This window comes from Tenrec ecaudatus (genome assembly GCF_050624435.1).
Source record: "Tenrec ecaudatus isolate mTenEca1 chromosome 1 unlocalized genomic scaffold, mTenEca1.hap1 SUPER_1_unloc_20, whole genome shotgun sequence".
Taxonomy (NCBI): Eukaryota; Metazoa; Chordata; class Mammalia; order Afrosoricida; family Tenrecidae; genus Tenrec; species Tenrec ecaudatus.
Genome location: NW_027457561.1, coordinates 802,646 through 820,072, shown reverse-complemented (window position 1 = coordinate 820,072; position 17,427 = coordinate 802,646).

Genomic DNA, 17,427 nt, shown 5'->3' with positions numbered 1-17,427 from the left:
GAGAGATCAGGCCCTGGAGCAGGACATCACGTTCTGGAATGTAGAGGGGCAATGAAAAAGAGGAAGGCCCTCAACAAATGGGATTGACACAGTGGGTGCAACAATGGGCTCAAACTTAAGAACAACTATGAGAATGGTACAGTACAGGGCAGTGTATGATTATGTTGTATGTATGGTCACAATGAATCCAAACCCTCCCCATGACTCTGAACAACAACAACAACAACCTGACTGAATCCTCTGGGAGGACTCTTGAATGTGAGAAAAATGGAACGAAGCCAGAGGAAGGATTGGAGGATGTCTCAAGTTCCTGTCTTAATCTCCTTAACCAAAAATTATCCAACAACTCAGTAGCCTTAAAACACTTTTTCCCCTGCTTTGGAGCTTACAGGTTCAAATTTGGGGTGCGACTCTAGGTCAGGGTCCTTCTTTGTGGATACCAGAAAGTTCCTTGGCATTCCTCGCTATCTTTCTCCCCGTACTGTGTGTTACTGGGTCTATCCTGGCCTTTAACTCAGAAGTGTTTAGGTTTAGGCTCAAGCCTATTCTCATATGGCCTCATTTTTTAAACATTTTATTAGGGACTCATACAACTCTTATCACAATCCATACATATACATACATCAATTGTATAAAGCATATCTGCACATTCCCTGCCCCAATCATTCTCAAAGCATTTGGTCTCCACTTAAGCCCTTTGCATCAGGTCCTTTTTTTTTCCCTTCTCTCTCCCCGCTCCCCCCTTCCTCATGTACCCTTGGTAAATTATACATTGTTATTTTGTCATATCTTGCCCTATCCCGAGTCTTCCTTCCCCCCCCTTCTCTGCTGTCCCTCTCCCAGGGAGGAGGTCACATGTGGATCCTCATAATCAGTTCCCCCTTTCCAACCCACTCAGCCTCCACTCTCCTAGCATCGCCCCTCTGACTGACCCATCTCCTCTTCTAAACCCCTCTATGAGGGGATCTCCAGTGGCCATACGGCCTCATTTATATTACAAAAGAACTCCCTTTTTTTCAAACAGGATCATGTCCGCCAAGGCTCAAATTTCTCACATATTTTGAGGGGGCTACAGATCAATCCATAATGGTTCTTTTGGGTAGCTGTAACAAATGGCTACCAATCGAGTGACTTAAACAGCAGGCATTTGTTCTCTCACTTTTCTGAAGGGCAAAGGGTTAAAATTAAGGTGTCGGCAAGATTCATTCCTTCTGAGAGCTCTGAAGGAGAATCAAAGTAGCCTCTCTCTGCTTCTGGTCACTGCTGCTAATCCTTGATATTTCTTGGCTTATACATGCACTGATCCAATCTCTGCCAGTGTCTTCACACGGGGTCTCTGTGTGCCCACTCCTCTTCTTATAAGAACACACCAATCAGTGCATGTAGCAACCATCTGAAATCTAAACCCAGAACGATGGAGCTCTTGAAATCCTTAACTAAGCACATCTGCCAAGACCTCCTCTCCAAGTAAGGCCATAGCCTCAGGTTCCATGTGAACATGAATGGGTGTGTGTGAATGTGATTTAATGTACTACATAGGACACGCTTTGGCCTCAGGAGGAGTGTTTCGCCAGTACCTGCTTCACAGCCCTGAGATTGCCCAGGCATTTGCCACATTTTCTTGTCTTCCCACCATTTATCCACCATTAGGCCTTTTTCCCTAAGTTAGTCAAGCGTCAGTTTCTGTCACTTGTGATAATGAACCTCCCTCCCGCCCAGGTCACATATTTAAAATGATACAGGCAGTTTCTTTAATGAGTCCTATGTTAACCTGACTAGCAAGCATTGCTAAAGAGGGAGGATGAATCAGCGAGAACCCGCTTGCTTCATCTAGCTTCGGGGCAGTCCACAGAGGATTGATCCCTGAGCCACTAACGAATTTTGCAACTGTCACAGAACACTGCAAATAAGTAAGATCCACATCTGCTGAACACCATCATGAGGTCAAACTGTGTGTAAATAAATGCCTGTTTCAAGGAGTGAGTAAATCCTAAGGTAAGGAGTGACAGGGCTTTGTTGGCATAAACCCAGCAAGGCATTGTGGGTCGGATATTAATGAACTCATGCTCCTGGGCCTCACAGAGCCCCAGCTCAACTGCTTCAGCTTGTTGACAAACAAGCACTACCCGGAGAGAGCACTACCATTTTGATCAACAGGGTTGGTTGGGGATGATGCTTCCTAACTTGCATTTTAATACAAATTTGATGCTTCTTCTGAGCAATGTGAAAGAGCATTCAGATAAAAGAGAGGGACAAACATCAAGTGACCAGAGGATGAAACTTCCATCTAATCTGTGCCCACTGGAATTGCTTCGTGGGAAGGTATTTTTTGGTGGTGTGGGGTTGTTCCCCTACCCTGCTCTAAGCCTTCCTCCTCATGCCCACCCCCACCCCAGCATACATCCTACTGGGAGAATGTCTCTGAAGAATGAAGTTTTACTGAATGAAGCTTTAATGAGCCTAATAGTCTGCCTAAGACCCCTTCAAACTGTAGTCTTTCATTTGTATTCTTCCATCCTTTTTGAAGAAATGAACCTGATGGCAGGTAGTATGTTTCCTTTCCAGGATGAGCTGATAGAGCCTCTCGCTGCTGTAGTGGGAGGTGAAACATTAAAAGGCCCTCTGTGGCCATGAGACATGCCCACTTTCCAAGAGACACTGGGCAGGTTTGCTGAAGCTCCTCAGAATTGACTAGTGGCCCTGGTCCACCCATCTCATCCAGTCTTCATTTGCACTGCATGCCCTCTCTGAGCTCCAACTGCATGCTTCATTTGAGGATGACAAAGCCTCTATTGTCTGAGAAGATGCGCAGACATATGAACTAATCAATGGTCCCCCTGTCGCCGGGGAGTGTGAAATTCTCCCATCATGACCCACCAGCTTCCCTGGAAATTCCTGTCTTAACTCAGGCACTTAATATCATTGGCGTCTCTGCTTCCTTCCTTCTTGCACAGCCCCCAGGCATTAACTGTCATCCTTCCTCTCCCTAAAATATATTTTGAATCTATTCACTTCATGCCATCCCTACTGCCCCAAGGTGTGTCTTGCATTGACAATGAAACTAGATTCTGTATCCATTTTCCAGGGCTATCAAAACAAAGCATCGTAAATCAGGTGGCTTTTAAGAACAGTCCACCACCTGTCTATCAGTTCGTGGTGCAGTGGTAGCTAGAGTGTTGCTGTGAAATTGGAAGCTGTGCCACCGATATGACAACCACCAGAAGAGTCAGCAATGATGGGCAGGCTTCAGTGGAACCTTGAGCCCTGTGGTGCTCAACTTTCCTTTAATACAATTCCTCATGTTGTGGTGAACCCCAAACATAAAATCATTTTCCTTGCTACTTCATAACTGTAAATTTGCTACTGCCATGAATCGGGTGACTCATGTTAAAAGGTCGCTGGACCCCAAAAGGGGTCACAACCCACAGATTGAGAACCACTGCTCTAGCCTAAGGCAGACTAGGAAGAAAGACCTGGTGATCTACTTCCAAATATTAACAAATAAAAGCCTTATGGGTCACAACAAAATATGGTCCTATAGAGTGCTGGAAGATGAGCCACTGACCTGCACACAACAGCTACAAAAATAGACTCAAACACACCAACAAAGGCCTGCTGAACTCCAAAGCCCTAACAAACCCACTGCCCTCAAGTCCATGCCAACTCATACCGGCCCTTTAGGACAGGGGCGATCTGTGTATTAGTCTGGGTATGCTAGAGAAAACTCGAGGGAGAATCATGTGTATGACAGAGAGTTGGTGGTTTTTAAAAATCATTTCCCTATTATTTAATCATTATATGAGGGATTCATACAACTCTTATCACAATCCATCCATCCATCCATTATAAAGAACATTTATACATTCATTGCCCTCAGAATTGTCAGAACATTTGCCACATCCCTGGCACCTGCTCCTCATTTTTCTCCTCCCTCACCACACCCCTCTCCTTTGAACCCTTGATAATTTTATTTGGGACTCATACAACTCTTATCACAGTCATTCCATCCATCCATCCATCCATCCATCCATCCATCCATCCATCCATCCATCCATCCATCCATCCACCCATTGTGTGTCAAGTACATTTGTACATGTGTTGCCCTCATCATTCCAAAACATTTGCTTTCTCCTTGAGCCCTTCGTATCAGCTCCTCATTTCCCCACTTCCATCATCCCCCCCTCCATCGTAAATCCTTGATAATATATCAATTATTTTGTCATCTCTTACACATCAAACATCTCACTTCCCCCACTTTTCTGTTGTCCGTCCCCCAGGGCAGAGGTTTTATGTAGATCCTTGTAATCGGTTCACCCTTTCTACCCCACCTTCCCTCCACCCTCCTGGTATTGCCACTCTCACCACTGGTCCTTAAGGGATCATCTGTCGTGGATTCCCTGTGTATCCAGCTCCTGTCTGTACCAGAGTACATGTTCTGGTCTAATTCTACCTTATAAATCCAGAGAGAGAGTTTTATATCAAACAGTAATTGTACATTAAACAAACGTCCCAACCCAGTGCAGATCAAATCCATAAGTTTGATATTAGCCCATATGTCTGATACCAATCTATAAATTCATTTTCAGACCCATAAAACATGTGCAGTGATGCTGAATGCAGGATAATCAAAGGCCAATGGGCAGAATGTATTGTGGATCCAGTGGCATTGTAAGCATCTCAGTGCTGGCAGCGATCTCTCTGAGGCTTCTTTGGCTTCAGAGGTCTGGTCGCATCCATTTGGCTTGCCTTCTGCAATGTCTCCCAAGGAGTAGCAGAGAGAGAAAGAGAGAGAGAGAGGTGTCTTCCACCTCCAAGGAGGAAGTACCAGATTTCTCAGAGTTCTCAGGAGAAGGCTATGCCCACATAAAAATCTCACTGACTATCTCCAGATGGGCAGCCTAGACACCACGCCTACACTCCTAATCCTTAACTTGACACAAGATTAGGTGACTACCACAGGCTCCTAATCTATAACAAGCCCATTTATTTTTTCCCTGCATACCGACACCAATCCAGTACCCAAAGCTTTACCCAATGGGTGGAGATCTACTTCTAAAACATGAATATAGAAAAATCGCTTTTGCTTGAAGGCTCTCAAGGAAATGCTCACTGAAGACTCCATTCCTATTATCTCACCTCCCCCAAATAAGTCTTCTTCTGGGCTTTCAGTCACACCAAGATCTCTCCTGCCCCAAGGCCTTTACATGCACTGTCATCTCTTCCAAGCCCTGAAGTGCCAAGTTCAAAGTTCCAGTTAATCTCCCTGATCCTGAATTTTAAGAACTGTGTGTGTGGGAGGGAAGGGGTTGGGCTGTTTGTTGAACTGCTGGGTTTTGGAGCCATTTGTTATGCAACCTCATTTTGTCAATGACTGGTTAATTAATGCAGCATTCATTTGCCCTTCTTCCACGCACAGCACATGGCTTGTATCTTTGGGATCACTCTTCCACCATGTTCCATCTCCATGCTTCTGCTGGCATTGACCCAATCTGCCAGCTCCAGGCCTGGCTAGTCAGGGCATGACTTTCCTCTGTCCAAAGGGACTGGGTCAGACTCAGTATGTGACTCATGCTAGGTAAATGATATCTAACCCTAAAATATGCCCCAGGAACAATTGCCCCATTGCCAATGAGTCCATTTTGAATCATAGAAGGTCCCTGTGGGGTTTCTCAGACTGTAAAAATTTATGTGAGCAGAAAGTTCCATCTTTTTCCCTATGAGGTAGCTGGTAGGGTAGCACTGCCAACCTTGCAGTTAGCAATCCAATGCTTACCTGATAGTACCAACAATGATTAGAAAAGAAAAGAGCTTCTCTCTAATAGAATTCCTGAGCTTCTAGATAAAACTACAACTGTTATCAGGAAGCCTGCGTGAAACTCAAAAGGAAACAGCACTGAAAGGAAAAGGTTCAAACTCTGATGGTATCAACTGAGTGCCAGAACCCAGCTATTCCTGATGCTCTGTCCCCAGACATACAAATTCCATAAATCTACCCATTAATTTCTTCTCCTGCTCCTTCCCTTCTCACGCCCCAAGGTACTTTGACTTAGCTTTGAAGGCACTCACAACTTCACGGGTTCTGCCTTGCACAGGTGTCTGCTTGCTTCCAGTTCAGTCCTGACATTGTCCCTATCTTTAGCCATGTTAGGCTTGTGTCCTAGAGCTTTCCTTTGCTTGTCTCCCTATTGCTCTTGTCCTATGAAGTCTGTGGCTTTATCTTTAAGTCTAAGTCCTGCCCTTTCGATTTCGTAGAAATCTGTCTCTGTATCTTGGCTCGTGGCAGGTTGTGTCCTTCAAAGATGACTGTCCTAATGTTTCACATCGCACATTCTCTTGTGACAAGATGAGTTTGTGTTCACTTGTCCAGAAACAGGGCCTGCTTTCCCTCTTCCTTGCATCTTGGCAGGCCTTTGACTATGGCAGAAGTGTTGCTTTGTGACTTCCACCTGGTCGTATTGGGTTGTTCACCATTGGGACCCTGTCAGGATGTTGCAAGGAAGACCAGGCCAAATGAAAATGTCACATATAGGGTTCTTCTTGAGTTCCAACCAATAGAAGTATCAGTCGTGTGAGGGAGTGAGTCTTAAGAGAGCTGCAGCCTCTGTCCTTTGAGCTACCCCAGCTAATGCTTGATGAAGCCAAAACTAGTGTCCTCACTGAACTCTGCCCAGATTGCAGATTTGTGAGCAAAATTGATATTATCACTACTTTAAGATGTTATTTGTGGGGATACTTTCTGTTAGCAGCAGATCATCAGAATACTACCTAATCAGATTGCATTGCCAGTTTTTTTCTCTCTCCATATATATATATATATATATATATGTATATGTATATATACATAGATATAGATATATAGATATTCTCCACTCATCTGTTAGTTGGTTGTACTATAATGGTTTGTGTATTGTTATGATGCTGGAAGCTCTGTTCCCAGAATTTCAAATACCAGAAGGATTGCCCATGGTGGACAGGTTTCAGTGAAGCTTCTAGACTAAGACAGACAAGGAAGAGGGGCCTGACAGTCCACTTCCAAAAATTACTGAAAGAAAACCTTATGGATCACAAGAGAACACTGACTGACTAATGTGTTTTGGACACATTATCAGTGGACAATTGTTAGAGGAAGACATCATATTTGATTAAGTAGAGGGGCATGGGAGATCCTTATTGAGGCAGATTGACCTAATCGCTGCAACAATGGACTTCAACATTCAGGAATGTGTGACAATGGTGCAAGATCAGACAGCACTCCATTCCATTTCATATAAGGTCTCCATGGATCACAGTAGACTTGATGGCACTCTCTATATGTTTGTCTTCAGTGACTTCCCATAGGGCTGTTCTGCCTGGCAGCCTCTATTCTTCATGCTTCCAAATGGGGAGCACAACAGGTCCATAGTCACTGATATTCCCCTCAATCCCCAGGTAAAGTAAGGAGGCATGAAACTAACTATGTTGTTCTCTTTGCCTTGTCTCTCTTTCTTTTCCCCTCCTCCAACAGGGCTAGAGGGGGTAAATACTTACCTTGCAGTCTAGAAGAGAATTTCTTCCACACCAAAATCTTCTCCTTCCTCAAAAGGCACATACCTGCTTTTCTCCTTGTTTTGAATTAAAATGGCGGATGGGATGGTAGGAAAGAAAATGAACTAGTCTAACAGAATGGCCAAACAGATTTACCTTCCACATAAGAATGCAAATAACTCCTCAATCTTGTTATAGAGTCATGATATGATGAGCTCCATCAAAGCAGAGTAGAACACCACGGAGGTCAGACCAGAAAGACCATATTGAGTTGATTTTGTATGAGAGATTCTAGTTGCTAATTATACTTTTCATAACAGACAGATGGCAGGTATAGAAGCCCAGACTGAAAATGTCTTTATCTAATTGCCTGCCTAAATATATATTTGCAATATGGTCTTCAAAGGGAATACTTTCTTTACCTTAAATTCCATTTCTTTTTCCCCTCTTTTATGTAATTTTATTGAAGTATCATTGATGTACAATAAACCATAGTGTGTTTTGCTCTTTTAGGTTTTTAAAAAGAATCACTCTTATCACAATCTATACACACATCCACTGTGTACATTTATTGCCATCATCATTCTCAAAACATTTGCTTTCTACTTGAGCCCTTGGTAGTAGCTCCTCATTTCCCCTCCTTCCCCCTCCCCCTCCCTCATGGACCCTTGATAATTTATAAATTATTATTCTGTCCTATCTTACACTGTCCGACATCTACCTTCACCCACTTTTTTGTTGTCCCTCCCTCATGGAGGAGGTTATATGTAGATCCTTGTAATCAGATCCCTCTTTCTACCCCACCTTTCCTCCAGCACTGGTTCTGAAGGGGTCATCTGTCCTGGTTTCCCTGTGTTTCCAGTTCCTATATGGACCAGTGTATATTCTCTGGTCTAGCCAGGTTTGTATGGTAGAATTGGGATCATGATAGTGGGTGCGGTAGAATTTAGGAACGAGAGGAAAATTATATGTTTCATCATTGCTACACTGCATCCTGAATGGCTCATCTCCTCCCAGCGACCCTTCTGTAAGGGGTTGTCCAGTTGCCTACAGATAGATTTTGGATCCCCTAACTGTACCCCCCCTCATTCACAATGATATGATTTTTTTGTTCTTTCATGCCTGATACCTGATCCCTTCTACATCTTGTGATCACACAGGCTGGTGTGCTTCTTTCATGTGCACTTTATTGGTTCTGAGTTAGATGGCCACTTGTTAACCTTCTAGTCTTTAAAACCCTAATCTCTTTATCTTTTTTTTCATATTAATTAATTAATTAATTTATTTTTTTACATTTTATTAGGGGCTCTTACAACTCTTATCACAATTCTTACATATACATATATACATCAATTGTATAAAGCATATCCGTACTTTCTTTGCCCTAATCATTTTTTAAATCTTTTTATTGGGGATCATAAGGCTCTTATCACAATCTGTACATACATCAAATGAGCAAAGCACCCTTATACATTCGTTGCACTCGTCACTCTCATAATTCACCTTCCACTTGGGTTCCTGGAATTAGCTCGGTTTCCCTTTTTTCCCCCCCATTCCCCTCCCTCCCCGATCCCACCCCTGGTCCCTTGATAGTTTATAAATAATTATTATATCTTATCTTACACTCCCCGGCGTCTACCCTCACCCGCCACCCCCTTGCAAATCTCCCAGAGAGGAGGTTACACATAGATCTCCGAGATCAATTCTCCCTTTCTACATGCCCTTTCCTCCTGGTGTCACCACTCCCACCGCTGGTGTTGAAGGGTTCGTCTGTCCTAGATTCCCTGTGCCTCCAGATCCCCACTGCACAGCTGTACATCCTCTGGTACAACCAGGTCCGCATGGCAAGGTAGAATTGGGGTCATGATTATTGGGAGGGGAGGAAGCGTTCAGGAACTAGAGGAAGGTTTTGAGTTTCATTGTTGTTACACTGAACCCTGTGTGGCCCATCTCCTCCTCACTACCCCTCTAGAAGGGGTGTTCAGCTCTCTACAGGTGGGCATTGGGTCCCCATCATGCACTCCCCTTCTTTCATGGTGATGTGATTCTCACCACCACCCCACCTTTGATGTTGGAGACCTGGTCTCCTCTGTCCTTCATGGTCACCTATGTCGGTGTGCTGCTTCCGTGTGGACTCGGTTGCTTCTGGGCTAGATGGCCGCTTGTTTGCTTTCAAGCCTGTAAGTCCTCAGAGGCTATATCTCTCAGTAGCCGGGCACCATCCGCCTTCTTCACCACACTTGCTTATGCACACTTTCGTCTTCAGCCATCATGTGAGGAAGGTGATCACACAATGATTGTTTTTGTTCCTTTGTATCTGCTACATGGTCCATTCAACACCTTGTATTCGCTTAGGCCGTGTGCTTCTTCTCTGTGGGCTTTGTTGCTTCTGAGCTAAATGGCCGCTTATTTGCCTTCAAGCCTTTAAGACCCCAGACGCTATATCTTTTTTTGATAGCCGGGCACCATCAGCTTTCTTCACCACATTTGCTTACACACACGGCTGTCTTCAGTGATCATGTCGGGAAGATGGGTATCCTGCAATGGCTGCTTAGCAGGGCGAGATACTATTGTATTGGGGGGTTATGTATGAGGAGGCCCAATGTCCATCTGCTACCCTACTACTGAACCTATAAATATATGCATATAAATCTATTGCCCCCATAATCATAAATATATTTACATATGTACATGTCTGTATTTTGGCTTCTCTGTATGCACTTTGCCTCCTACTCCTTTCCTCTATTTCCTTTCGATTTCCTCCCGACCCATTACCATGTTTGGCCTTCATTCTGGATTCAGTAGTTCCTCTCAGTTACCTTGCTCTTGGTCACTCCCTTCCAGTCCTCCCCTCCCCTCCCTCCTCTGGTTTTGAACAATTCGCTGTTCCCTTGGTCCTGTGTTGGGCGACACCTCCTCTCTTCCCCTACCTCCCACGCTGTCATGTCCCTCCAGGACCGTTGATCCTTTTGTTTTCTTCTCTCATTATTTGTCCAGCCTATCTTGTCTAGGTGGACCTGCTGACATAGTAATATGTGCATACAAATGGATTTGACTTTGACTGCACCCAAGTGGCCCATAAGAACATGGCTTTGACAGAAACAACATCGACACGCTGATAAGCAGAAAAGCCACTAACATACAAAATTTACAAGGTAAAAAACAAAACAAATTAAAAAAGACTAAGCAAAAAGATAGCAAATATTAAAAGAAAAATTGCTAGTAGTTCAAGGTCCTTTCGTTGGCCTTTAGACCATCCTTTATACTCCCTTGGGCTCCCTTTGCTCTGCTTCCTCCGCTGCTCCATTGCACGCCCCCAGTGTTTGCCTCAGTGTGGCGGGGTCAGCTCAGTCGCCCATCCCCCATTGTGTCTCAGGTGCTGTCCCATGTAGGGCCATGTGTTGGTGCAGGATGTCGTATCTCCTAGTGTGGTCAGCTGAATGGTCCTCTCTGTATGACGGGCCATCTAGCTGGTCTATCGACTTTGGGCTTGGTGGACCCAAGTGTACTCCACTACGTCCTTTCTCCTTCTTTTGTTTCAGTTTCCTTCTGGATGTGGTGTGGTGGGTCAGTTCCTTTCCCACTCCAGACGATCTATTTTTGTTTTCTGTGGTATTCCCTTTGAGTGTGCGCGTCGGCCTAATTCTGGTTTGGGCCAGCTTGTCGTCCAGCCTCTTAGTGTAGACCTCTGTACTTTGCGTTCCCCTCCTTGTTTGGTGTGTCGTGTTGGGGTCCGTATGCATGTTCCAGATCTGTGGGGACACAACCGATACTCTCCCCCGGGTGGGTTAGTACCCTGCCCCACCCCCATACCATCCATTCAGATTCTCCCCCTCCCGGTTCTCCCTCTCCCTACCCCACTACTCCTTCTTTATGCTGGGCTCTCATGTACCTCCCTAGGTGTGGCCTGTCCTCCCTCCAACTATCTATGCTTCCTCCCGTTTATTGTTGGATGGATGTTTATTCTTCTATTTCTGTCATGCTGATTGTACTTACCTCAGGGGAATCATGTTGTACCTGTCCCTTTGGGTCTGGCTTACCTTGCTTAACATAATTCCTTCCAGCTCTTCCCTTGAAATAACGTGTTTCATGTGCTCATCGGTGCTTTTTCAGTGCTGCAGAATACTCCATTGTGTGTATGTGCCAAAGCTTGGTAATCCACTCGTCTATCGATGGAAACTTAGGCTGTTTCCAAGTCTTTGCTATTGTGAATTGTGCCACAATAAACATTGGAGCGCATATGACTCGTCATGTTTTATTTGCTGCTTCAACTGGGTATATGCCCAGTAGAGGGATGGCTGGGTCGTAAGGTAGATCAATTTCCATTTTCTTTAGGTATCGCCAGATTGCTTTCCACAGTGGCTGTACAAATCTGCACGGCCACCAGCAGTGGAGGAGGGTTCCTACTTCACCACATCCCCTCCAACACATTTATCTTTTGATAGGTAGGCTCCATAAGCTTTCTTCACCTCATTTGTTTATACAACCACCTTTTGTCTTGAGTGATTGTCTCGGGAAGGTTACCATCATGGAATACCAGTTCCTTAAATTCCATATCTATAGGCTTAAGTCTTGCCCACAGGAAGCCTATTTTAATTTTATCCCTTGAACAAAATCTTGCAATAATTTTCTCTTTTTGGGTAAGTCCATCCTCAATCACTTATCCTTTAACATTTACAAGAATTTATCTGTAACCAACCCCATTTACATAGTCTCATTCATGCTATATCCACAATAATTGCTAATAACCCTATTTTTTAGAATCGGCAGAAGCATCAGCATCAACATACCATTGCCACTGAGTTGATTTCAACTCATGGGTACCCTATAGGACAGAATAGTATTGCCTCATGGGTTTCCAAGGCTGAAAAAAAATCTCTTTATTGTGAGTTGGGTGAAGGTTTACAGAATACATCCGTTTTCTATTTGACAGTTCACACATATTTTGCTTCATGATATTGACTGCAATCTGCTCAACGTAATATCACTTATCGCAATTACTCCTTGTATTTCCTGTTTCCATTCCCCCTTCTTTCCTGAAGCTTCTGAACTTTATCTTTGAATAAATTATATCCTTTTGATTCAAATAGTTGATTAGTGATACTTTTTATCTTATAGATCTACCTATTGTTTGGCTGAAGATTGAGCCAAGGGAGTGAGTTCAGTTCCAGATCTGAAGGTGCCTAAGGACAACAGTCTTGTGGGTTCCAAGAATATCTCTCTGAGAATTACCCCTGAACTTTTAAAATAAGTTTAAACTTTGCTGCACATATTTCTCCTATTCTATCCCAAAATTCCAAAGCAAACTCATTATCATTGTGTTGAAGCTGACTCATAGAGTCCCTACAAGATAGCATAGAACTTCACCCTTTGATTTTCCAAGGCTTAAATCTTTACCAGAGCAGACAAACTCATATTTCTCACATGGAGCAACTGATAGGGTAGAACCAGTTACTTTGTGGTTAGGAGCTCAATGAGGAGTCCACTCTGCCATTAGAGCTCGTTTAGAGTGCTATGCAGGATTCCCTAATGCTAACCCTCTCAGATCAGTTGGTAGTGGTAATAAATGTAAATCTTAAGGGGGTCAGACTGCCACATCGTAACTCTTCCTTGGGGAAGATGGTGGGTTTGAACTGCTGATTGATTAGCCCTTAAGTGCTTAATTACAGCCTCACCAGGGTTCTCCTTAACAACAGAAAAGTGGACACTAATTGGTTTATCTTGCTGATCTCTGTTCCCTAAAAATTGCACTTCATCCACAGGGTTTTCTTCCACAACACATAGCTGCTAGTGTTTTTGGTTTGTTTTTCCACATGACTTCATCTTCCTGGTCAAAGCTGATTTGTCCAGGGCTAAACACACAATGAAAACATAGCCATATTTGCACACTACAAAATTTGAAGTCACAGAGCGAGCTATTTGTTGAGTTTTTTGAATGACAGAAGTCTAAAAGGAAGTGTTATGATCCAGGAAACAGTGAGTTTTGATGTCCAGGATCTATGCTGGGGACCCAGTTGGCACTCCGAATGACTATTCAAAGTGATGGTATGAATTCTCCTCTTCCATGACCTACACATATAATAGATATAACCACTAAGTCCATGATTTGACAAATGTCTTATGTGATTGAGTTTGGGTTCCCCATAGGATTAGATCCTGAGACAAAGGTTTTAATTAAGCCATTTTGGGGGAGATATCAATAAGGAAATGGGAAATAGAAAAGGGAATGAAGGCAGCCAATGAAAAGTACATTATCAAACAATTTAAAATTGTGAGCAACTGGAGGTTAATCTTACTGGAGACACTGTAGAAAATCCACTAGTTATTCTGCCCAGAATGTGAGGGAGTGTGGCTATTTGTCCAACAACTCCTATGGGTCATTGGTTAAGGGTTACTCCAGGAAGCAAGAATTAACTCCACAACCACCTGAGCCATGCATGCTCAGGTACAGTGGTCCACAGAAACTAGAGAAAGCAAGAAGAGAGATGTGCTGGCCATTTGGAATTAGGCGAGCATGCCAAGTTGTCAGACATGTCAGGTGCTTGCACTATCATAACTTGTGAGATATACCACTGGTATTTCAAACACAAGTATAGTTAACCGTGGTGGAAAATTTTCAGAAAAGCTTACAAGCTAAATAGACTAGAAAGAATAACCTGCCAATCTACATCTGAAAAAAATAGTGGTGTTTGTGGAGCACATTGATAGCAGTGGAATATTGTTTCATATAGTGCAGGATGATGAACCCCTCAAGTTGGAAGACACTCAAAATATAATTGGGGAAGAGCTGTCTTCTCAAAGTAGAGTTAACCTTAGTGGTATAAAGTTTTCAGGACCTATATTTGTTTATGTGGCAATGACTCAAAATGAGAAGAAACAGCAGTACTGCAATAACCACTTACAAGAAGATGGGATGCATGAAATATGGATCTAGAAAAATTGGAAGCCATGAAAATATGGAACACATAAAGATCAAACACTCTAGGTGTTATTGAACTGAAATAGACTGGTATTGGCCATTTTGAATGTCATAATATTATGGTTTACATACCAGAGTAACAAATTTGAAAGGAATGGATGACTTTCATGTTAAAAAAGAGAATGTTTCAACATCGATTCCAATGTTCACCATTTTTAGGTGTAGGATATATTACACCTACAAGGATGAATAATTAATAAAGTTATTATTCAAATTTACACACCAACAACTAATGCTAACAATAAAGCCATTGAGGATTTTTGCCAACCTTTTCAGTCTGAAATTGATGAAACATGCAATCAAGATTACTGATGACTTGAATGCAAAAATTGGAAACTAAGGAGGAGGATCACTAGTTAGAAAATATGGCCATGGGGATGGAAGCCACATGGGAGATCTCATGATAGAATTTTCCAATAAGGATGGCTTATTAATTGAACATTTCTTTTTCAGTGATGTAAACAGTAACCATAGACATGAATCATGTATATTGGATAGAAATACACAGGAATTAAATCAACTACATCTGTTGAAATAAACTACTATATATACTCGAGTATAACCCAAGGCAACTAATTTTACCCCCCAAAGCTGGGGTGCTTTTTCAGCATAAAAAATGTGCTGAAAAAAACTAGGCTTATACTCAAGTATTTACGGTATAAAGAAGTTTAATATCATCAGTCACGAGACTGGAGACAAACTGTGGAACAAACCATCAATGGCAAATTCAACTCGAATTCAAATAAAATTAAAACAAGTCCCCAAGGGTCAAAGTATGAATTTGAGTATATCTCATCTAAATTAGAGGATACTTCAAGAAGAAAGTTGACACATTGAACACAAATCACCTGAGATGATACGAGTTCTGCAATAATATCAAGAACATCATAAATAAAGAAATTCAAAGATAATTAAAAAGATAGGATATAAAGAAAAGACAAAATGGATGTCACCTTGAATGTGGACTAGCTGAAGCCAATGAAAGAAATGATGAAGTATGAAAAAGATAGAGAGAGAAATATAGAAATAATTGATGAAGTAAAAACACTGAATAAGAAGCTGAACATAAAATTTCAAAGGGGAATTCAAAAAGATGGAATAAAGAATTATATTAAAAGGTGCAAAGACCTGGAAATAGGACAGCAAAAATGAAAAGCATGTGCATTTCACTAGCTGAAAAAATTGAAGAGAAATTCAAAATACAGAATTACACAGATAGCATCAAAAGATGAAAGGGATTCACTGACCACATGAAGCCCGGTTCCACAGCGCTGAGTCCAGAAGACCAAGATAGCATAGGGATCTCACTGCAGATTGCTCTGAAAGTGCTCACAGTAGTAGGCCCTGGATCAACTGGGGAAAATGTAGAACTCAAAATAAGAAGACTAACCTTAGGATATGATAGGCACTAGTGGAATTCCCATTTGACACCTGACCTCACCTCCATGGCTCAACTTTCAGCCCCCAAATAGGAGACCTATACTGTCAACGATGTACAATTCAGAGCCCAGCATTTGTCAGGGAGTTACTCAGAAGGCAGGAAGGAATGGGAATGAAAGACCAATGGAAAAGGCAAACAAAGGGAGGGAATAGGAAAAGTAGTATTGCATTGTAGGTATTGCAATCAATATCATAAAACATTGCATGAATTGTAAGGAAAATCAATTTACTCTGTAGATTTTCCCTCACATGACAATCAAAACAGTGTAAAAAGAAAATAAGTCATATGACCGAGTACCCTGGTAGATCTTGCTGAAGACCAATTTCCAGTGTTAAAAGATGTCACTTTGAGGAATAAGGCACAGCTGAGCCCTAGTGGTATAGTGGTTGCAAACATAATGCGTCAGAACCAAGCCAGTTGGGTTGCTCAACACAAGATCAACAGTTCTGCTCCCATACAAAGTTCCAGTACTGGAAACCCACAGGGATATCTCTCCCCTGTCCTATAGAGTTGCTAAGGGTTGGAATCAACTTGATGGCAGTGAACTGGATGTAAGCCAGGCTGACTAGAGACACAAATCAAGTGACACTCATATATGTGCAATAAATAGTTTTCTATCAAGAAGTCATTATAGAATTTCTATTTCAAGGAAATATCCCAGGCCAGTCCAACTCAAGTCCATAAGTCCAACACTAGCCCATAAGTTCCTTTCCAACTTACGCAGTTACATGCAATGATGCAGAATGCAGGGATGTCAAAGGCCAGTGATTGCAATGAAGTGTGGACCCAAGGTCGATGGAAGCATGGCAAGACTCTGGCAGCTCTCCACGTGGGCAGGAAGCAGTCAGGCGAATGCAAAAAGAAGGGGAGGTTCCCAGGGCCCTCCTTATGAGAAGGCCATGGCCACAAAGAGGCACCATCAGGCTATGGTGTGATTGACAGATTGGATACCAACCTTACACTTTTGCATATCTTCAAACTGACATAAAATTATATAACTATCATACTATGGCATTTTCAATCACCTCATATGTACTTGAAAATGGACAAAAATTTTTAAAGATAAAATAAAACTTGATGTCTTTGAATTATGATGCTGGTGAAGAATATTGAATATTCCATGGACTTTCAGAAGAAGGAACAAATCTTTCTTGGCGGAAGTAGAGCCAGAATGCTTCCTAGACGTGAGAATGGCAAGACTTCATATCACATACTTTGGACATGTTAACAGCTGAGCATAGTCCCTAGAGAAGGATATCATACTTGGTAAAGTGGAGTGTTGAAAAAAAGAAGAAGGTCCTCAATGGGATGAATTGGCATACTGGCTGCAAAAACGGTCTCCAACATTAACTGTGAGGAAACAGGCTGTGGGTGCTATGAGTTAGAGCCAAATTAACAGTGTCTAACAATGACAACTCCCCTCCCCCGCCCCATCTGTCAATTTGCTGCACTGTGGTAGCTTGTGCTTTGCTGTGATGCTGGG